The sequence below is a fragment of the Chenopodium quinoa genome, unplaced genomic scaffold (genome assembly GCF_001683475.1).
Source record: "Chenopodium quinoa cultivar QQ74 unplaced genomic scaffold, ASM168347v1, whole genome shotgun sequence".
Taxonomy (NCBI): Eukaryota; Viridiplantae; Streptophyta; class Magnoliopsida; order Caryophyllales; family Amaranthaceae; genus Chenopodium; species Chenopodium quinoa.
Window position 1 is genome coordinate 710,378 of NW_018742681.1, and position 22,047 is coordinate 732,424.

A 22,047-nucleotide genomic window follows, 5' to 3' on the forward strand; every position below is an offset into this window, starting at 1 on the left:
TCGTTTTCGCTCGAAACTTTAAAACACTCGTTCTTGGCCATTTCTCAACCAAATTCGCTCAAATCTTTTGCAAATCGACGCACTCTCATCATAGTTTATCGATCCATGTAAGTTTTGCTCAAACTCTTCTTATCTGGAAAATTCGAATGTGCTTTTGCTAATTACTCAAGTTTTGTTGAATTTCTTGCCATGAAATTGTTTGTATATGTTTGTATATTGCTTCATGAGTATTTTGAGACTAGAATTACTTGATTTGGTGAAGAAATGAGCTTTCGCCATTATTGAACATGCTAAGTTCGTGAGTACAATGTGGGTTGTTCTTCATGATTTTGCTTGCTATTTGTGCTTAATTTGTTGCAACATTTACCATAAACTTGCAAGAAATTGTTTTGGTGCTCAAAATTCTTGTTGCTGTGTGAATCAAAATCATGCTCTATTTTTGTACTTTGTACTCTATTTTTGACGAACATTGTATCATGCAACTAGGCGAACTTAGATACTATAGAACCTTTAATTTACTGTTTTCGTATGCAAATAATAAATAGTATGGCTCGTCGTTGAGGATCCGGCTCATGTTCCCGCTCGTCCCACCGAGAGGACGAGCCTGTAGGCGACGGCGACGGTGCTTCTACTAGCAAGGGGTGGTCGTTCCCTGGACGAGCACACCTTGTTCTTTCAGCCAGCCTTTCATATTTCCCAGCGCGTCCAACTGGGTATTATCGATGAGCACGTTCGTTGTCACAGGTCAGGCAACAACATCATTTCATACATTTATCGCCATTACATTGAGGGAAATGATGTGATGAGAGCTCTCTGGGAGTCTTACGGGTTGACTCCACTTCTGCGGGTCGCTATGGCTGTTCATCCTTGGCGGGAGAGCCGTCATATTGTTCGGGGCGTCGTGGAGTTTTTTTGGGACACCACAAACACTTTTCATTTTCCATGGGGTGAGATGATCATCACCCTTATTGACTTCACCATCATCACCGACCTAGAGTTTCGGCCCACTCCACTCCTAGCAGTCGGGATTTATAGTCTGGTCTCTCCCAAGATTGCGGAACTGCTAGGTCCTATTCTTCACCGAGCCGCTGCTGAGGCTCAGCATTTAAACACCAGCATAAGGACAGCCCACAGGGCACTACGTGCTGAGGCTTTCGATGAAGATGTGACCACCCTGGAGCAGCGGGTGCGCATCTTTGTTCTTATTTTCCTGTCGGGGACTTTCTCTCCTAACAGGGGAAGCCGTGTCTTGTTGTACTATCTTTCCTCCGTGTGCGATCTTCAGCTGATTGGCACGTACGACTAGGCTTGCCTTGGCTATGCTTACTTTCTCTTGGGATTGCGGGTGGCCTATCGTCAGCGATAGTGTAGTTCAGAGATCACTCTTTCTAGTTTCTAGAAGATCGTAGAGGTGTGCGTCCTTTTGGTGAGTTTTAATTTTCTTCTCGATATCTATCGAGTCATAGGTTTTCTATCTTTTTGCAGGTCTGGCTCTACGAGTCCGGCGAGGCCTCGAGCTAGAGGGCTCTCGATCACCGCCAGTTGGCAGGGACGACGTGCTGACTTAGTTACTACTGCTTCTATTAGCGCTGCGATTCTTGAGGTGAAGATTCTATCTTTTGTGTTCTTGTTTCTTAGGATTTCTTCACAATTCCTTGACTCATTCCTTTTTGTAGTAGCGCCCTGATGTTTAGTATCACCCATGGACCGATTTGGGCGATTTCAGGTTGGCTTCTCAGTACAGTGCTTGAAGGCGTTTTTCTAGGGTACCTACGACATATTATGGTACCTGGGCAAGATGGTGGCCATTCAGCACTCCTCGACTGTTCATGTAGTTCCCATTGACCCTCCTGGTGAGATGATGAGTCAGGAGCGACTCCGGATCCATGCTGCTACCAGAGCGATTGGTGAGGATTGGTAGATACATAGTTATCTTGATTGTCCTTATGCGGAGGTGTTGCTTCCTCGGCTAGCTCCGCCACCCAACTGCGAGGAGGAGGTTTGTCATTATTAACTATCTATTTTATTTTTCGGTAGCCTCCAACGGTGTCTTAACGTTGGACTTTACTTTTTCAGGAGTCGGAGGAGCTTGCAGACTTTGGGCCTCCGCGGATGTCCATCACTTATCTGGGGACCTATGGACCTATTTAGGAGCTGATTCCTCCGGCCCCAGAGGAGTGGAAATTAGTATCCCAGCCTATTCCTCGTCACCAGACCTGGGTGAGCTCCCACTCTTCTGCTTATTCGGTGTACATGTATATATTTTGTGTTTTGCTGACTTTGTCTATTTTGTAGTTCTCTCGCGAGGTGGTGATGCGGATGGCAGTGACCATGGACTCCTTTAGGTACCAGCTGGTGAGATGGAGTCGCCGAGCTTCGTGTCGACGTACTGATGACGTTGTGCCGGTATGTCTTTGTGCATTTGCTTTTATTTGTTCATTCTTGCTTTTATATGCCTGACCTGTTTTGTTATTTTTATTTCAGCCTGCTCCTCAGCCACACACTCGTTCCCGAGGGGGATCATGGCATCGGCGTACCTCTTTAGAGATCCCTGGTAGAGAGGAGGCGCACAGCCAGGCAGTGGTTGAGAATGAAAGCAGCTCATCGTCAAGGGATGTGAGGCCACCTAGTTATGGTACTCCAATGCGCTGTCCTCACGAGTCCCCGAGTTCTTTTGGAGGTGGTCCATCATCTCGGCCCGATGGTGGGACGTACGAGGTTGGCTCATCGTAGCAGCAGCTAGAGCCTACTCCTTTTGCTGGTGGGAGCTTTTAGTATGGGCTACACGGAGGTACTCAGTGGACTAGTCCTACAATCACGATCCCGACAACTGGTGGTGCTGATACTAAGCAAGCAAGGACTCCACGCGGCTCACAGTTCTATGATACTTTTGGCATCACTCGAGATTTGCGCCCTCCAGCGCCATAGCTGTTTCTGCATGTATTTCTTGGACTTTCTAGGACTTTGCTCGTACATTGTATATTTTACTAACTTTTTTATTAGACTGATGTGTACACACTAGAATTTTATGTACATTTTTTAGTCTTTTATTTTCTTTGCATTTATTTATGTGTTTGTGTGTGATTTTGTCAAGATTTGAAAATTTGCGCAAAAATTCCGTTATTTTTATTATCATTGGAGGGTATCCGACTTTCTCCCAAAAAAGAAAAAATGAAAAAAGGGAAAGAAAGAAAATAAGTTTAATTAAACTTTGAAATTCCTTAAAAAGAAATTCCCTAAATCAATTAGGATTTAGTGAAAAAGGGTTGAATATTTGCGGGATAATAGGAAAAGGGGTTAAAATTATGCGATATCCGAAAAAAATCAAAGTATAAATCCGAGTCAAAATCGAATCAATGTAAAATAAGACGCGTTTTATATCCCCAGTAGTGCTGGAAATTATCGCGGCGCGATATTTCTATCGTAGCGCGATGGATCTGGGAATACCGAGTTCGAACGTGATTCGATTTCTGCTTCAATTTTGGTTATAAATAGCCCCCAAATACGCCATATCAGCATTATTCGAGTCATCAGCTTCTAAATCTTCCCTTCGCATCAAATTAGAATCATGTCTAGGAATTTTTGTGACACAACCCGTGAGTGGTGTCGGTCTTTGACCGCTAAGGAGAGAAAAGAGCTTGACTTTCTTTATATGGGGGGTTTATTTGGCATTAAAGGTGTAGATCTTGATAGTGAATTTATTCATACCGCCATAGAATATTGGGACCCCAACACCCATTGCTTTAGGCTAGGTAATGATGTAATTAGCCCCCTGCCGGAAGAATTTGGTGCTATTCTTGGTTTTCCCTCCGTAGATCTTGCAATAATTCCCACGGTGTGTGAATATTACTACAAAGATTTTGAGCGTTATTATTATATGAGGGAAAATGATTTAAAAACCATAGTTGATTGTAGTGAAGTTGATCTAAGAAAATTTGCATCTTTTTATTTTAATAGACCTAAGTCCGACTCATTCCATATATATAAAAGAAGAGCTTTCCTTTATTGTATGTTTAGCCAATTTCTGCTTACTAGTGGTAGTATGCATGTGGGGCAAGCTATTTTAGCATCTGTGATGGAACAAATTGACGCTGGAAGAAACCCAATGCCATTAGTTGTTGGAGAAACAATGCTAAGTTTAGATGAAGTAAAGAAAAATCCCAAAGCGCCTCTTCGAGGATCTCCAATATTATTACAGGTACAAAATTAATACTTTTAATTACAGAAATAAAAAATATTTAATTTTGTAAAGTAATAACAATTTGTCTCGATTCTTGCAGATTTGGCTGATGGAAAGACTTGAATTTATTAGTCCTCCTGACAATATTGAGAAGTATACTCCTAACTATCTTGTGAGGAGGAAGAAATGCTTTTCTTTGAATATGGGACGCCGGGAGTGGAATAGAATCTTTGAAACTTGCGACTTCTCTATCAAGTGGATTATTCCTTAGTGAAAAATTGAGAAGATGGTTGGAGTCAACAGTCAACCTTTCTGTCGTATCCCAAGCTTGTCAAGGTTGACCTTTTACTACCCTTCCAGAGTGATGAAGTAATATGATCTTGCTCAAACCATACCTTCTGGAGATCATCGTCGTCCTTATGAGTACCTTTTATCGAAGAATGTTGAACGATTTGATGATTATTTGGGTGCTATACCCTTATGGAATGTTGTCTCTAACAGGGTTCCTCCTCCATTGTGTAGGGAATTTAAACAATGGTTTCTTGGTTGAAACCAAAAGGATAGGAACAAGGTTCGAAGCACAAGCTCTAAGGGTGCAGATAAGACTAACATAAGAGACCGCTTAGGTGACAAGAAAGCTCCTCCTAAAGAACGTCTGGGTTCAAGAGTTGAATTCAAGGCTCCTATCATGCCTAAGAAGAAAAGTATTGTGGAGGGTAAAGGGAAAAGGAAGGGTGACCCTAAAGAAAAGAAGGCTTGGGTTAAAAAGAAAGTTGGTGTTTTTGCTAAGGGGGAAACTGTTTTTCTAAGGTTTCGATTAGGTCATCTAATGGTTCCCTATTGGTAAAGGAGCTAGAAGATGACGAAGATATAGATAAGAACTGGAAGAGAGCTAGGAAGGAAAAGACAAATTAGAGCATTGCTTTGCCTTCAATTTATTAGACAGCTTTTAATTTTGAGTTAATTTTATGTTCAAGCTTTTATTTCATCAATAATGTAATTTCCAATTATTAATGCAATTTTTAGCTTTTAATTAAATTAACTTTTAGTCTTCAATTATCTCTTTGTTGAAAACAATTATAAGCAATGGAAATAACTTGAGTATTTTCGAAAATAATTCTAGACCACTATGGAGTTAGCGATCTTCGTGATCGTGAATGGGGTGTAACCTTCGCACCTGTGGACGGTTTACAAGTTCCTAAAACTTTTTGGCGACTCTCTCTAGCTTCTTTCCTTTTGGCCGCGACCAAGCCTAAAAGCATGATCAAAGTGGGGCTCAAAGTTGATGTTTGAAATATTCCCTATAGGTTTTTGGCGACTCCACGATGGAGGATTTCTAATTTTGATTCCTAAAATTTATTTTTGCAATATACTTTAGAATAAGTGGATGAGACTTGAAAAAATTCTAGATATTCATTGTGCGTAATTTTGATTAACATTGTGCCATAAGCATAAAAAGGTCCGCATTGGAAAGACCATCCGAAATTGATAATTATCATTTATAACACATTTTATGGCGTTTTTCTCCCTTAGTTTTAGGTTTATTTTGGTGTTTCTTTGTTATTTCTATTCCTTTTAGTCTTGTTTTAGTTATCTTTGTCTTAGTTTATGGTTTTAGGCCTTAGTTGTGAATAATATGCTTTTTGCTCGGTTTCTAGCTTGATTTGTGTGTTTTTCTATGTGTTCTTTCACTCTTTTCTCTCTTGGTCTATTTGTGTACGTGCTTGACGCTTTCTTCGATGCTTATGAACTGAGAAAAGGCAAGATAGTTCAATAGAAGAAGCTGGAAGCTAAGAAAGAAGCAATGAAGCTTGAGGCAAGAAAGCTTGAAGCTCGTAGAAGGCTTTAAACCGAGTCTTTTTCACTCTTTCAACCATAACTTTTTATCTATACAATGGATTGAGGCGATTCAAATTGCGTTGGAAATTAGACTTGAAGAGCTTTCCGAGGGTAGGTCACAAACCCCAAGTGGCCTCCTAGAACAAAATTTATGATCATTTGAATCTGCAAGACACTGCAAGGCTGCACAGCCGCCGCGGGCGCGGCCCTCTGTTCTTCCCATGTGTTGCAACTTTCTGGAGATGCCTCGGAGAAGCCTTGCCACGGGTGCGACCATGCCCGCCGCAGGCGTGGGTTTCTAGGTCTTGTTCGAGCTTAATTTCCGGATTTCTTTCTTTCTCTTCTTGTTATATAAATAGAGGACTTCTTAGACTTCCTTAAGGGGAGTTTTACATTTCCTTTCTCCTCTAATTAGGATTAGGGTTAGATTAAGATTTTCCCTCTCTAGGTTAGGAGTAGCTTTAGAGAGAGAAAGCTTGGATTACAATGGAGATTTGAGAGCTTGAAGAAGCAATTTTGTGGATTCTCTTCTCATCTATTCAATGAGATTTTCTAACTTTCTCTCACCTTTATTGCTTTGTTTAATTCTTGTTTTCTCTTATTTCATTTTTGATTAGAGTAGTTAATTAGTTTACTTGTTTGATTCTTGCTTTAATTATAGTTTTACCTTGTTTTCCATGTTTTCCTTCATTATGTTTGCTTAGATTTTGTTCTAGGAAGTGGATGAAGGTTATGTTGATGAATTGAGTGATTGGTTGTAATTAGTATGCAATTGATTCTTGATTATTGTGTTTGGATGATGCTTACATTGACTAGAATCTTTTTAGCTAATCGATTCTTGGTTCTTAATTGTGCTTTGAATCAATTGTGCGGAAGTGAGTTGATTGAGAGTCTAGATTCTTCCATACCTTTGCTAGGCTAGTTGTGCGGGAGTGAATTAGCTTAGTAGGATAATTAGCATGCTTAATTGCGCGGGAGTGAGTTGAGTGTGTTCATGGTTCCTAATTGAGATCATGATTATCTAATTGCGACTTGTTATTGAATTCATTAATGTAATTGGATTCCCCTTTCCCTAATATCTTGTTAATTGCTTTAAGTAGTGTTTTAGATGTTTCTCTCCCTATCTCACAACCTTCCTACTAGTCTAATTACCTCAAATTAATGCACTTAGTCCTTGAGGTTCGACCCTAGCTTGCCGCTATCTAGTGTGAACTTGATAGAGTTAGGTTAGGATTATAAATTGTAAATTTGATCTAGGGTAGTAGACCAACGACCTGTTGTCCCCCGATCAAATTTTTGGCGCTGTTGTCGGGGACTAAGGCGTTCATTAGTTTGTGTTGATTAGATTAGCTGGGTTCTTATGTATAGTTTTGATTTTTGTTTGCTTTCTTTGCTTTGTGTAAAAAAAATAAAAAAATGGCATGCTTATCTTTTCCTCAATTTGATGATGAACCCTTCTATTCTTACTTTGAAAGACTAGATGGTTTCCTTAGTTTTCATGGGTGTTCTCTTTGGGAAGCATGTGAAATAGCTTATTGGGGTATGAATGAGTATACTAGGGGTATGGTTGAAAGTATATTTAATTGTGAATTTTGTGCTTTGTCCTTGGATGATGCTTGGAATTTCTTTGTTGGGTTTGCTAGGGATACTCGTGGTAGGGATTCTCATGTTTCTAGCCTTGATACAAATATTGAAAATTCTTCTAATTTTTGCATGAATTTCCTTGATGTGCCTAATGCTCCTTATGAAGAACCTATTATGCATGTTGACCCCTCCCTCTTATATTCTCATTGTGATGAGGTTTGTGCTAATTTTGATGATATGCAATTTTATTTTGATCATGAACCTCAACCCAATAACATTAATGCCCAAATTCTTGCCCAAATACAATATCTCACCCAACAAGTCCAAGAGCTTCAAGAGGAAAAAAAAGTTGAGTGAAGTGAGACTTGCCCAAGTGATGAGTAAGTGGCATGATGTTAATGATAGGGAAGCACCTCACTTGGAGTTTGAGAGAGTTTTTGAGGATGATATGGGCCAAGGTTGTGAATGTGAGGAGAAGACTACTTGTGGAGATTGTGTGTTTGAGGTTAATGAGAGTCGTGAGCTTTTACCTAGTGTATCCATGGTTGATTCTCGTGCCTCCAATGAAAAAGATGATCTCATTCTTTCTCCCATTGAGCTACATTGCCCTTCTCCCCCATTTTCACCTTCCTTAAGAGCAACCCCACCCAATGGTGTGAGTGAGGCATCTTTTATGGTGGTTGAGGATACTTGTGAGGATGGTGAGAAATTTGAGGAAGTGAATACCTTGGATCAAGGGTCCTTGGTTGAGAAAGCTTGTGATTTGAAGCAAGGTGATATGAGAGAGGCTATTTGTGATGCCATTATTTCTATTCCCCCACCTCATATCCCTTTTTCTTGGAAACTTGACCTTATTCCTTCCTACCCCATCTCATTACCTTCTTTTCTCAATTCCCCTCCGCATGAGAAGCCTCAAGACGCCCATGATTTGCATGATGAATCCCATTTAGTGATTATTGAGGAAAAGGGTGATTTTGCCACCTAAAAAGATATTGAGGAGGTTTTGCCTTCTTCTTCTTCTTCTTCTTCTTCTTCTTCTTCTTCTTCTTCTTCTTCTTCTTCTTCTTCTTCTTCTTCTTCTTCTTCTTCTTCTTCTTCTTATTTTCTTGATTTTTCTTCTTTCTTTTGGCATCTCCCTCCTCACTTGCGTGCACTAATCTTGTTGCATGCCCCTCTCTTCGCATTTACCTACTTACTTTCCTACGAAATGTGTAGTAATGCATTTGACAAGCTCTTGCATTCGTTGCAATATTATTTACTAGAGCGGTCAAGCATAGACCTTAAGAAAGCCTTTCTCGGGAAGTAACCCGTGTTTTATTGCTTTCATTTTGTTTTCTTTTTAGTATAGATTTTCTCTCATGGAAATGTTTGTGTGCCCTTTGCTAGGTACATAACTTGATATACTTTGGTGCATTGGTATTGGATCAAGAATCAAGGAAGTTTGACTCCTCTTTCCTAGTATATGGTATATGAGGCATAACTTTGGAGGAAATTGGCCGTGAAGGGTTAAATTGGGTCATTTGCGGGTATTTACACCCACCTATATCCGGTAATATCTTTCCTTGATCTTTCTCTAATGGTTGGTGGCTTAATGACCATGTGTTGGTTTGTTGGATTGATTACTTTCTTTTCCCCTCCCATGGACTATATGATTTATGATTTGAGTGTATTGTCTCATTCAAGCTTTGGGGAGGGTATTCTATCATGCTTGGGTACAATGTTGGTCCATTTTCGCCATGCACTTGAGTATATGCTTTTCCATGTGTTTTCTTATATTTTGAAAAATTCCAAAAAGATTTTCGTATCTATCAAGGAAAATTTGCAATGTATTTTGTTTTTTTCTTGATTTAGACATAAAACTTTTGGATTTGTGTTCTTGAATGCTTTTATTCCTAAATAGTAGTGGTTTGCATGCTTTGAGATATCTTGGGTTGATTTTAGGAAAGAGTATGCTAAGGTAGTATGTTAAGAACTTTGGGACCTTGAAGCCCTAGTCTACTTGTTTGTGGTAAGAAGGAGTTACTTCCTATAGTGAATTTGAAGCCAATAGTGAGTTTTTGCTACAACCATGTGAGGTTTCATTTTTCTAGCTTTCTACCTATTTTGCATGAATGGCACATGGATCCTTGACTATCGCTTACTTTATTTAGAACTTGCCTTTTATCTCCCGAGATCGCGACCGAACCATTTAGGAAGGACGAAGGCATTTTTTCGGGGTGGTTATTTTTGCTTTTCTAGGTTTCGATTTTATATTTTTGGTTTTGGGTTTACATTTGCCTTCTTACTAACCATTTGAGCCTTATACCTTCTTTTCTAGCCATATTATTAGACTTCATACATTTGCTTCGTTCTTTTCACCTTTGGTTTTTGTGAAGCTAGTGGTAATGAGTTTGTTTAGTGATTATAAGTGCAATAGTTTGAAGTTATGAGCTCATTTTGTATAGCAAATATGTATTGTGTATAAGTTTGTGAATAAAACCAATTGTAAAGTCAAAAAAGCCATCCATAGTCGAAAGAGGCGAGGACAAAGCAATAAAGAAAAATAAAATTGAAAAGCACAAATGTATTTTGATGTAGTTATGATTTCCCTATCCTAGTTTAGGGCATTGAGGACAATGCTCCATTTAAGCTTGGGGGAAGCGTATCTATGCTTTTTGTATATATGTTCGTGATTTTTCTTTGAATAAGGTTGGGGGTGTTGATATTTTTGTTTGAGTTTTGGTGATAACTTGATTATGGTGTTGAGAATTGGCCATTCTTATGCTTCACAATTAGGTATACCACCAATTTTCAAATTTTTCGCCTACCTTTCCCCTTTTTGCCCATACGTTACAACCCTTCAAAGACCTTTTGACCTTTGTGGTTGAGTCACAAGTCGGTGGACGGAGATGGGAGTCAAGCTTATGGAGCGGTTTGCATAGTCAAGATGTCGAGTAGCCCTAAAATCTCTTCTTTTCCGGTTCCCTAGTGGAATCATTGAGATGCTCACTAGAGGTAGATTTGAAACTAGTAGGGAGAACGCGGTAAGATTGTTTGGGATGAAGGTGAATTGTGTCTTATTAATTCTCTATGCTTAGAATTTCTTATGTTTCAATCAACCTTGGACATTTTGAGCGTGCACTCCTCTATTGTTTAGAAAGACTTGTATTCATTTTTGCTTGTTCATTTGCCAAAGTCCATTCATGAACATTTGTTTTCCTTCCTTTTCTTTTGATTTCCTTTTTATGCTTTGCCTTGTTTTGCTTGGTTTTTGTCCAGAGTTGTGGGTTAAACTCTTAGGAAACCCTCACGAGAGCACACTCTTCCTCTAGAGCGATCTAGGGGTTTAAAGGGCTTGTCTTTAGTTGGTAAAATTGACCGTGATTCCTACAAAAGTGAGTTAGTGTACATTCTTGTCTACTTTAGTAGTGTGCAAGTCTTGCTTGAATAAATCCTTCTCCTTTTTTCTTTTGGTTTTGTCTTGCCCGAGGACGAGCAAGAGTTAAGCTTAGGGGAATTTGATAAGTATCATTTATAACACATTTTAGAGTGTTTTTCTCCCTTGGTTTTATGCTTATTTTGGCGTTTCTTTGTTATTTCTATTCCTTTTAGTCTTATTTTAGTTATCTTTGTCATAGTTTATGGTCTTAGGCCTTAGTTGTGAATAATATGCTTTTTGCTTGGTTTCTAGCTTGATTTGCGTGTTTTTCTATGTGTTCTTTCACTCTTTTCTCTCTTGGTCTATTTATGTAGGTGCTTGACGCTTTCTTTGATGATTATGAACCGAGAAAAGGCAAGAAAGTTCAATAGAAGAAGCTTGAAGCTAAGAAAGAAGCAAAGAAGCTTGAGGCAAGAAAGCTTGAAGCTTGTAGAAAGCCTTAAACCGAGTCTTGTTCACTCTTTCAACCATAATGTTTTATTTACACATTGGATTGAGGAGATTAAAATTGCGTTGGATACTAGACTTGAAGAGCTTTCCAAGGGTAGGTCACACACCCCAAGAGACCTCCTATAACAAAAGTTATGACCGTTAGAATCTGCAAGACACTGCAAGGCTGCTCAGCCGCCGCTGGCGCGACCCTCTGTTCTTCCCAGGTGTTGCAACTTTCTGGAGATGCCTCGGAGAAGCCTTGCCACGGGCGCGGGTTTTTGGGTCTTGTTCGAGCTTAATTTCCGGATTTCTTTCTTTCTTTTCTTGTAATATAAATAGAGGACTTCTTAGACTTCCTTAAGGGGAGTTTTACATTTCCTCTCTCCTCTAATTAGGATTAGGGTTAGATTAAGATTTTCCCTCTCTAGTTTAGGAGTAGTTTTAAAGAGAGAAAGCTTAGATTACAATGGAGATTTAAGAGCTTGAAGAAGCAATTTTGTGGATTCTCTTCTCATCTATTCAATGAGATTTCATAACTTTCTCTCACCTTTATTGCTTTGTTTAATTCTTGTTTTTGCTTATTACATTGTTGACTAGAGTAGTTAATTAGTTTACTTGTTTGATTCTTGCTTTAATTCTAGTTAACCTTGTTTTCCATGTTTTCCTTCCTTATGTTTGCTTAGATTTTGTTTGGATGATGCTTATATTGACTAGAATCTTTTTAGCTAATTGATTCTTGGTTCTTAATTGTGCTTTGAATCAATTGTGCGGAAGTGAGTTGATTGAGACTCTATATTATTCCATACCTTTGCTAGGCTAGTTGCGCGGGAGTGAATTAGCTTAGTAGGATAATTAGCATGCTTAATTGCGCGGGAGTGAGTTGAGTGTGTTAATCGTTCCTAATTGAGATCATGATCATCTAATTGCGACTTGTTATTGAATTCATTAATGTAATTGGATTCTTCTTTCCCTAATATCTTGTTAATTTCTTTAAGTAGTGTTTTACATGTTTCTCTCCCTATCTCACAACCTTCCTACTAGTCTAATTACCTCAAATTAACGCACTTAGTCCTTGAGGTTCAACCCTAGCTTGCCACTATCTAGTTTGAACTTGATAGAGTTAGGTTAGGATTATAAATATTAAATTTGATGTAGGGTAGTAGACCAACGACCTATTGTCCCCCGATTAGAAATGCGTAAAAAATATAGGATTTTTACACGTAGGAAAATTGGGAAATATCTTTCACAACTAGAATCGAAAAAATACTATGAAAAATCGGAAAATTTTGAGAACTCAGAAAGCTACCGCAAAGTGTAGGAACTGTCGCGAGACGACAGTGTCCATTGCTGTGTGATGGCTTCATTGCCACGCGATGGGGTCATCGCCGTGCGACGGACCTTGTTTTCTCGTGTCGAGTTCTTCTGACATCAAGCCAGAAATATGCTTTCTTGTTTCAACCGATTGTAGTACTGTTTGGCCGATTCTACTTCCTAATTGTGTTTTTCCTTCTTTTTTGAACCCATATGTGTTCTATATATGGCTTTAGCCCTTGGGAATTCACGCTCCATCTACCCAATCGAACACTCCGTGCAACGACGGGTACATCCGAGTTTGTGAATTCACCAAATCATGGAAGCAAGTCTAACTTGCGGGTAAACCTGGGCACGGGCCGGGTTGGCCCGCGTGCCGCCCGGCACGGCCCGCCGTTCGGCGCAGCCCGGCACGACCCGAAGTCAAGCACGACATGGCACGAAGTTCAACTTCCGTGCCACGGGCCGTGCCATGGACAGGGTTGAGAATTCCCAGGCACGGCCCGACACGAGCACGGGCATGGCCCGCCGTGCTGGCCCGCAGGCACGGCCCGCAGGCACGACCCGTAGGCACGGCCCGCGGGCCAACGGTAATATTACCGTTTCATGTAGGTAGAAGCCAAAAAAACGGCTATAAAACGGCTAGTTTTTTTCCAATTTGCTCCCCAAAAATTCTATAAATACTCACCTCCATTTCATTCCCAAATCACAAAATCACAATCTCTTCTTCTTATCTCTTATATTCTCTAAATCTCTAATAATCCTTATGTTCTTAAATTCTCTAATTATTCTCTTAAATTCTCTAATTATTTTCCTAATATCGGAAAAAATTAAAAAGTTCGTAATCGTAATTAGTGGAGCGTTGAAGCACGGTTGTAAGATCTAAACTAATCTTAAATTTATTATTGTTTTATTGTTATTATTAGAATAATCTTGTTTAATTATTATTGTTGTTAATTGTTATTGTTGTTGTTATAATTGTTGTTATTAATTATTATTATTGTTACAATTGTTGTTATTATTTATTTTTGTTGTTATTGTTATTGTTATAGTTGTTGTTATTAATTATTATTATTGATATTTTTATTGTTAAAATTGTTGTTATTAATTATTATTATTATAGTTAACCACTTTTTATTAAAAAATTAATTGTTAATTATGGCATCGAACAACCCATCATCTAGGTCTAGGGGGAAAGGCCGACTTATCCGTAGTAGTAGTTCTAGGGAACCACCAAATACAACGAGCCCCCAAATTACGAGTCAAACCAATGACCCCATTTACTTCCCCCCGGGCTATGAGCCATATAATACGTCGGGATTTCCAGCACCACCACTAAACCAATTTCCACTACCACCATACCAATTTCCACCTAATTATATCGGTAATCAACAAAACTATTGTTCTAGCCAAGGTAGCCAAGAAAGTACCCGAATTCCCTCCGGTTCTACCCCTTCTACTGCCACTCCCACTAGTCCCACTACTAACCATCACACACATCATGAATGGTTAACCGAAACTGAGATGCTACTTTTGAAAAACCGAAGGAGTGAGGTATGGCGTTATTTTGTCCTAAGTAAAGATGGTGAACAATGGGCAAAATGTAAAACATGTAATAGTGTATTCACGGCAGTTACCAAAAACGGGACGGGACACTTATCTAGACACATGAAAGCTTGTGCAAAACCAGCTAGTGATCCAACCCAGCCCAAAATTTCCCAATTCCATCCATACGGCTTTACATACAACTATGAGAGGGATAGGGATGAACTAGGAAAAATGATAGTACACGCCGAACAACCTTTTCTTTTCTCGGAAAGTGACGCATTCAACACCTACATTAACAAAGCACTACAACCCCAACATAAAAGAATCTCTAGGAAAACCATTCGTTCCGCCGCAATGAAAAATTTCCTAGAGTACAAAGTCCGGTTACAAGCCGAATTGAGTAACCTTAACTGTAGAGTATCTTTAACAGCCGATTCTTGGGATAGTGGTTATAAATATCACTATTTATGTGTGACTTGCCATTGGGTAGATGATCAATGGATGTTACAAAAAAGAATAATACATTTCAAAATGTTGGAATACCCACACACCGGCATTAACATTGCTCACCATTTAATGCAAGCAATAGACGAATACAACCTTCGAGATAAAATGATGTCTATGACTTTTGATAATGCAACCTCTATGACATACACAGCTAATCTTATCAAACAAAACTTAACCGATGTACTATTAGACGGTGAAGCTCTTCATACTAGATGTGTTTGCCATGTACTTAACTTATGTGTACAGGATGGAGTTCGGGCAATTGGCCCATACTACAGCAAAATCAGAGATGCTATTATGTCTATTAATAGCTCTAACATGAGATACCAAGAATGGAAGAGTTTTCTAAAACAACAAAAGATAAGGGTAATAAAAATTAGAACCGATTGCCCAACTAGGTGGAATTCCACCTATGACATGTTAACAAAGGCAATTGGGTACAAGGGCCCGTTAACATTATTTTACAACCAAAAATTTCCACAAAATGCTTTGTATGATGATGATTGGGAAAACTGTGAAAGATATATGCAATTTTTACAGTTATTATATAACATGACGTATTGTTTTTCTACTGTTTACAATCCTTGTGCTCAAAACTTTCTTTCTAATGCATGCTTACTCGCCCAACTTTTCGCTAATCATCGCGATCAAAGTGATTATGATCAGTATCTTCCAGCAATGGAAAAAAAGTGGCGTAAATATTATAGTGAGATTCCTTTGATTTATATTTTTGCTTCCATATTAGATCCTAGGCAAAAGTATGAAAACACATTTATGTTAGTTGACATTTACTTTCAATGCATGTTTCTTGACGATGATGTAGAAAACTATAAGACTAATGTGAAGGATCAGTTTTTTGCTTTATATAGAGTCTATGAAGCCAAATATGGCACCGTTCCTCGCTCAGGGCCTTCCCAACCATCCAAAAACGTAAGTAAGAAGGCCAAACATTTATTTTCACAAGCTACTAACTTGATTTCAAGGTTTTCAGGTGATTCATCAATCAGGAGAACGCAAAGCGACGTCTCGGAGTTGCATATGTACCTGATTTACGACTTCACCAAAGGCATGGACGACGATGAGATAAACAACCTCGACCTCCTTGCATGGTGGAAACAACAAAGCTCGAAGCATCCAACTTTGGCGGCAATGGCACGAGACATTCTTGCTATCCAAGTTTCCTCCGTCGCCTCCGAACGAGCTTTCAGCGCATCCGAAAGGGTTTTAGACGATAGAAGAACAAGTCTAAAACCCGAAACACTAGAAATGTGCGTGTGTTTCAAAGATTGGTTGGATGCGGAAAATCGCTCACAAGACCGTTCTTACGACCACAACGACAACGAAGAAGGAACCTCCGCTTCCGGTTCGGGTTCAGCTAGTTCCCAATCTATGCAACTAGCCGATGACCTTGAAGGCGAAGGCAAAGACGAAGACGAAGACGAAGACGAGCAAGAAGAAGGAGAAGAAGAATAGACAATTATTGTATATTGTACGATTTTAAAAATATCAATTTTATCATTTTCCAATTTTTGTTTAATACCATCATTGTATGATTTTTATCATTGTTATCATTGTACAATTTTCTCAACTCAAGTAATAATAATATAAAGTACGCATTATTCACATCCAAAGTCCAATTTGCCTTTTTTCCCCGTTTTGTTACAATTTGTAAATTCATATTAAAATAAAATAAAATTATACCAATTACTAATAAATCATAAACATTAAATTTTAAAGTAATAGTATAAAGTAAATATATAAATATAAATATTGAATATACAAATTATAAAACATAAATATTCAACTTATAATTATAAAATTCATAACTTAATAACTTATAACTTATAAGTTATAAACTTATAAGTTACCTTATAAAACTTATAATTATAATTTTATAACTTATATACATTATAAACTTATTAATTTATAATGTTGTCATAAAAAAAAAAAAAAAAAAAAAAAATTGAAAACTGCACCAGCCCGCTGCCAGCCCGCAGGCCAACCCGCAGGCCGGCACGTGGCCGGCACGGCACGAGCCCGCCAGGCACGAGGGCCGTGCCGTGCCGTGGGATGGCCTGTGAAAATGGCCGGCACGGCACGACACGAAATCCTGGGCCCGCCGGCACGACCGGCACGGCACGAACCAGCCCGTGGCCCGCCAGGCACGGCCCGCGGCGGCCCGGCACGGCACGGTGCCCAGGATTACTTGCGGGGTCCCATCCATACGCGCCAACCCTTCCAAAGGTAAGGCTTCCGTGCAATGCATCCAGACTCATAACCATGGACCCTCTTTGACTACCATAATTCTTGAAGTTTAGAGAATTAGAACCATGGTTAGGTTGCAAACTCATTGCATCATATTGTGACTACTTCACTAGTTGTGCATTCCTTACTTGTGCATACTTATTTGTAACTAAACTAACCGTTTGTGTTGACTTATGTTTGTAACTAAAGTCTTAACAAACTAACCAATGACTAAAAGGACTTTGCTTAGTTAATTAAATTGGATTAATATAGTCTAAATATACTTGACTTAGCAAGACTATAGGCTTACCCTTTCGAAAGAAATATCGAAAAAAAGTTAAAACTAACGTTCCAGTCTTGGCGCGTAAGTTTGGCTTGTGACGCAAAGCATCAACACCCATCGTCACGCAATAGAAATATCGCGCAACCGATTGAGCCGACGCGACGCGATAGTTCCATCGTTGTGCGATGGTTTGGTCTTTCTTTCCGAGTCTTTATGTCGAGTCTAATTCACATGATTAATTAATTTCATTAATAACCGAGGTCTTAGTTTTGTTTTTGATTGTGTCTAGTCACATAGTCTCATGGTCATTACACGAGTCTTATGCACGTCACTTCCACTCACTAGTCAATGCACACAATTTGTATATGTCACGACCATGTTAGAGTCTTGTGTGCGCTTTTCCGTCATTTTTTAGGGGGGTAAGTCGGATATTATCCTCCCAACATAAACCGTGGTTCCTAAAATTTGATAAAATTCCCAAAATATGCACCCGTTTTTTTGCTTTTTCAACCCCAATAAAAATAAAAGTCAATTTGAGTCAAGTGATTAAAAAAGTCAACGGTTTAATTTTACAGCACTTGGTCAAGGAGAGAAGGGCATTTAATCAAAGACAACACCTTCATTAAAGTACTACTCTTCGATAAACTGATTCGACACAGAAAAAAGTTCAGAATAATGGCCAGTCAAGAAGAAGTTGACCAACTTAAGCAAACTGTCAATGGACTCACCGAGATGCTTAAGGGGCTCAGTACTCAGGTTAATGATCCTAGCAAGCAAGTACTAGTCGAGACCATCAAGCGCATAGAAGAAAGCTTGAGTTAAATGTCTAATGACTATAAGTACCATGGGATTGGCTCTAAAGGGGTCTTAGTGGATAAGGAACTTCTTCCGCAAAAGTTCTCTGCCAATGACATCCCTAAGTTCAAGCCAACTGACAATCCTTACTTTCACTTAAGACCTTTTGAAACAATCATGGACATCAAGGGAATTGATAGGAGAGTTTTCCCTTCACTCATCCCACTTTCTCTTGAAATAGTATGTTAGCAATGGTTCTTCTCTATAGACAAAGAGAAGATCACTACTTAGGAATCCATTACACATGCTTTTATTGATAGATACAAATGTAATATCCTAGTATAAACTAATCATAGGGAACTTGAAATACTTAAACAGAAAGAAAGTGAAGGATTTACTGCTTTCTATAATAAGTGGAGGGAAACTTCCGCTAAAATGATCGAAGTTCCAAGCGAGAAAGAATCTATAAGGTTGTTCATTAAGAACCTCCAAGACAAGTATCAAAAGCATTTAAAATATCAATGCAATTTAAACACTTTCAAAGCTGTCTATAACATAGACATTAAAATTGAAGATGATCTTGCAAAACAGAAAGCTGCTAACAATAGCAACAATAATGGCTGGAAAGGAAAGAAGAACTAAAAATCTTCTTCTTCTAAAGCCACCCATTCTAGTAACAATGTTAGCACCTTTAACTTAAATGATGTCCTCGCCATGAATAATGAAGACAAAAAAAGCAGTTTAGGAGAGACTTTACTCCTATTGGGATGAGGTATGATACTGCTTTTGACCGTCTTCATGCCAAAGGACTCATTACTCCTATCGGACCTATGCAAGATCCACCAGTCGAAAGGAGAACAACTAGTTGGAATCCGATTGCACATTGCAAGTATCACCATGGTAGGGGTCACTCTACTGAGAATTGCTGGAAATTAAAAAAAGCTATTCAAGACCTAATTGATAACAACAAGCTCCCAGTGCCTCCTGCTAGCAAGAAGCCAAGCATCAACACTTCTCCACTTTGGATTCCTTAGCAATTTCTGACGAACAAGATGCTATGGATCCATCACTCCTCATTAAGCCAATAGAAGAGGTTCATGCCATTAAAGAGGAAGAGGAGACTTTCTTTGATGCCATGAGCGACTTTCAAGAAGAAGCTACGCCCTTAACTATTGGTGAACAGGCTGTCACTAGAGGAGAAGTGTGTGCCCTTATCAACACATTAGAAGAGATAAGGCTTGAACTTTAAGCTATTCGCATGAAAGTAAAAAATGCTGAAAATGAGTGCGCTCTTGAAAAAGAGAACCACACTCCTTCCTTAAACACTGTTGAGAGAAAACCATTCACTTCTAACGTAGTTGCACCACCAATGAAAAGAAATAACAAAGTTTATACACCTATTGGTGTCCCTTATGAGAAGATGTTCAACATGCTCTTCGAAATGGGAAAAAAATCAAACCTCTCGAGCCAAGACCATTTGAATCCCTCAAAAGAACAGACCAGTTTTACTACAAATACCATCAATCTGGAGGGCATACAATAGATAATTGTTTCAAGTTTAAAGATCTTATTCAAGGATTCATAGATAGTGGAAAACTTATCCCAACAAGAAGGGATATTTTAGATAAAGATGTCAGTATTAATGGGGTTTGGGACAGTGATGATGAGGACATCTACCTCAAAGATATGGAAGAGCCATCACTTGCTACACTTTACCTAGTTGATGATATTTAGGATGAGGAAGAAGAATCCCCAATTACCGTACTTACAAGGTCCGGAAGGGTGCAACCACCAGTCACAAACAACCCTATCCCTACCACTCAACAAATTCCAGCACCTCTTATAGAGGACAATGATATTGTCAAGCAGCTCAAGAAGACTAAGGTTGAAATGAATGTTTGGAATCTTTTAGCTTCATCTCGTGAACACCGAGTTGCAGTAATGGATGCTCTAGCTAAAGTAGGGATAGATTCTGAAACTACTCCAGAGGGGTTAGCTAACTTCCTTACAAGTGACCTCCCTAGTCCCATCAACTTGGTCACCTTTTCTGACAAGGATTTACCCCCGAAAGGTGACAAACACAATAAAGCCTTAAACCTCACGGTGGTTTGCAAAAGAATAAATGTACCACTGACCCTTGTAGACAATGGTTCGGTAATTAACGTATGCCCACTCTGTATTGCAAGAATGTTTGGAATAAAGGATGAAGACTTATCTCCATCCACACAAGGTATAAGGGCTTATGACAATACTCGTCGCCAAGCTCTTGGAACCATCACCATGAATGTCATTGCAGGAGTCATTGAACATAGCACTATCTTTCAAGTAGTAGACATCAAGGCTTCATTCAACTTATTGTTGGGACGCCATTGGCTTCATGACCTTAAGGCCGTCCCTTCATCTTTCCATCAACAAGTCAAGGCTATAGTTGGGGGAATTCCTGTCACGATCGACGCTTCCCCTATGAGAATCAAAGCAGTGGATAAACCTATCATTAATGTACAACACGATGAGAATGATGAAGATTTATGGGGCTTTATCTCCGAAGAGGTCTCTTTTATCGAGGAAGATGAAAAGACCCCTCTTGACAATAATCCCTATTCAAATCTTGTAGTTAACGCTATCCTTAAAAGATAAGGACATTTTCCTGGAATGACTCTAGGAAAGAAGAAAGAGATAGCTAAACAAATGGGAGTACCTGGCCTCCCTAAAATGGATAATTTTGGGCTTGGTTTCAAACCAACTCTAGAGGACCTTAAGCGAGCCTAGGAAAAGTCTAATGAACGAAAGACAACTCGCACTCAGAAAAAAGCAATCCCAATGGATCACTACCCTCTCACTCTAAATGGACAATCCATAAAAGAGGCAGAAGATTACCTATGTCATGAATGGGATACGACAACTAGGGTTGGAAATCTTCTTAGATTGCAATTTCCTAGACGAGATCCCAGCTCCTATTCACAAGGAATGAGCACCTCCGTGCTTTGACTTTAATGTCATGCATGAGACTCCTCTTTGGGTATGAGAAGAATGAGCCTAAGCATGTCGACGACAACTCCGCGCTTATCCAAACAGTGTTACAAAGTGAAAACTTTGATCCCTCCAAGCTCATCACCCCAGCAGAAGGACTACTCAAGGGATGACGATAGACCGTGAAGGTGACTACACCAAATGGAAGGAAGATATCCATAACCACAGGAGAAGGACCCATGTTTGACGAGTCTGAGTCAGAGTCCGAATCTTCTATTAATAAGTCTCCTAAATCCTTAGCAGTTACACCTTTTTCTATCCCACCTAGTTTAGCACCTACTCCTAGAACAATTAGTAGTCAGGTCCCGTCAGACCTCTCTCTTTTTGATGTAATGATTCAAGAATTCAATAATATGTCTTCTTTCTCTTACTCCTCGTGCTTTTCCCTTACCCAAGATGACGAGTATTGCTTTGCTAACAATGAAAATGACAAAGAAATAATTAAAGCAATGGAAACACTTGAGAATAAAACAACAGTCATTGAAGAAACAGAAATAGTTAACATCTCAATGGATCCTACCATTAAAAGCGAAGTTAAAATTAGCTTAACTCTAATCAAGAGGAAAGAACTCAACTAATTAATCTACTTAAAGAATTCATCGATGTTTTCGCTTAGTCATATGAGGATATGCCAGGGATAAATAGAGAAATTGCTCAACACACTATACCACTAATTCCAGGAATGAAACCTGTAAAATAAAAGTTGCGTCGAATGAAACCTGACATAGTTCTTAAAATAAAAGAAGAAGTTCAAGAACAAATAACTGCAGCTTTTATGAAAGTATCCAAGTATGCTGAATGGGTCGCCAATGCGGTACTAGTTCCCAAGAAGAAGGTAGAGTAAGAATGTGTGTCGACTATAGAGATGTCAATAAA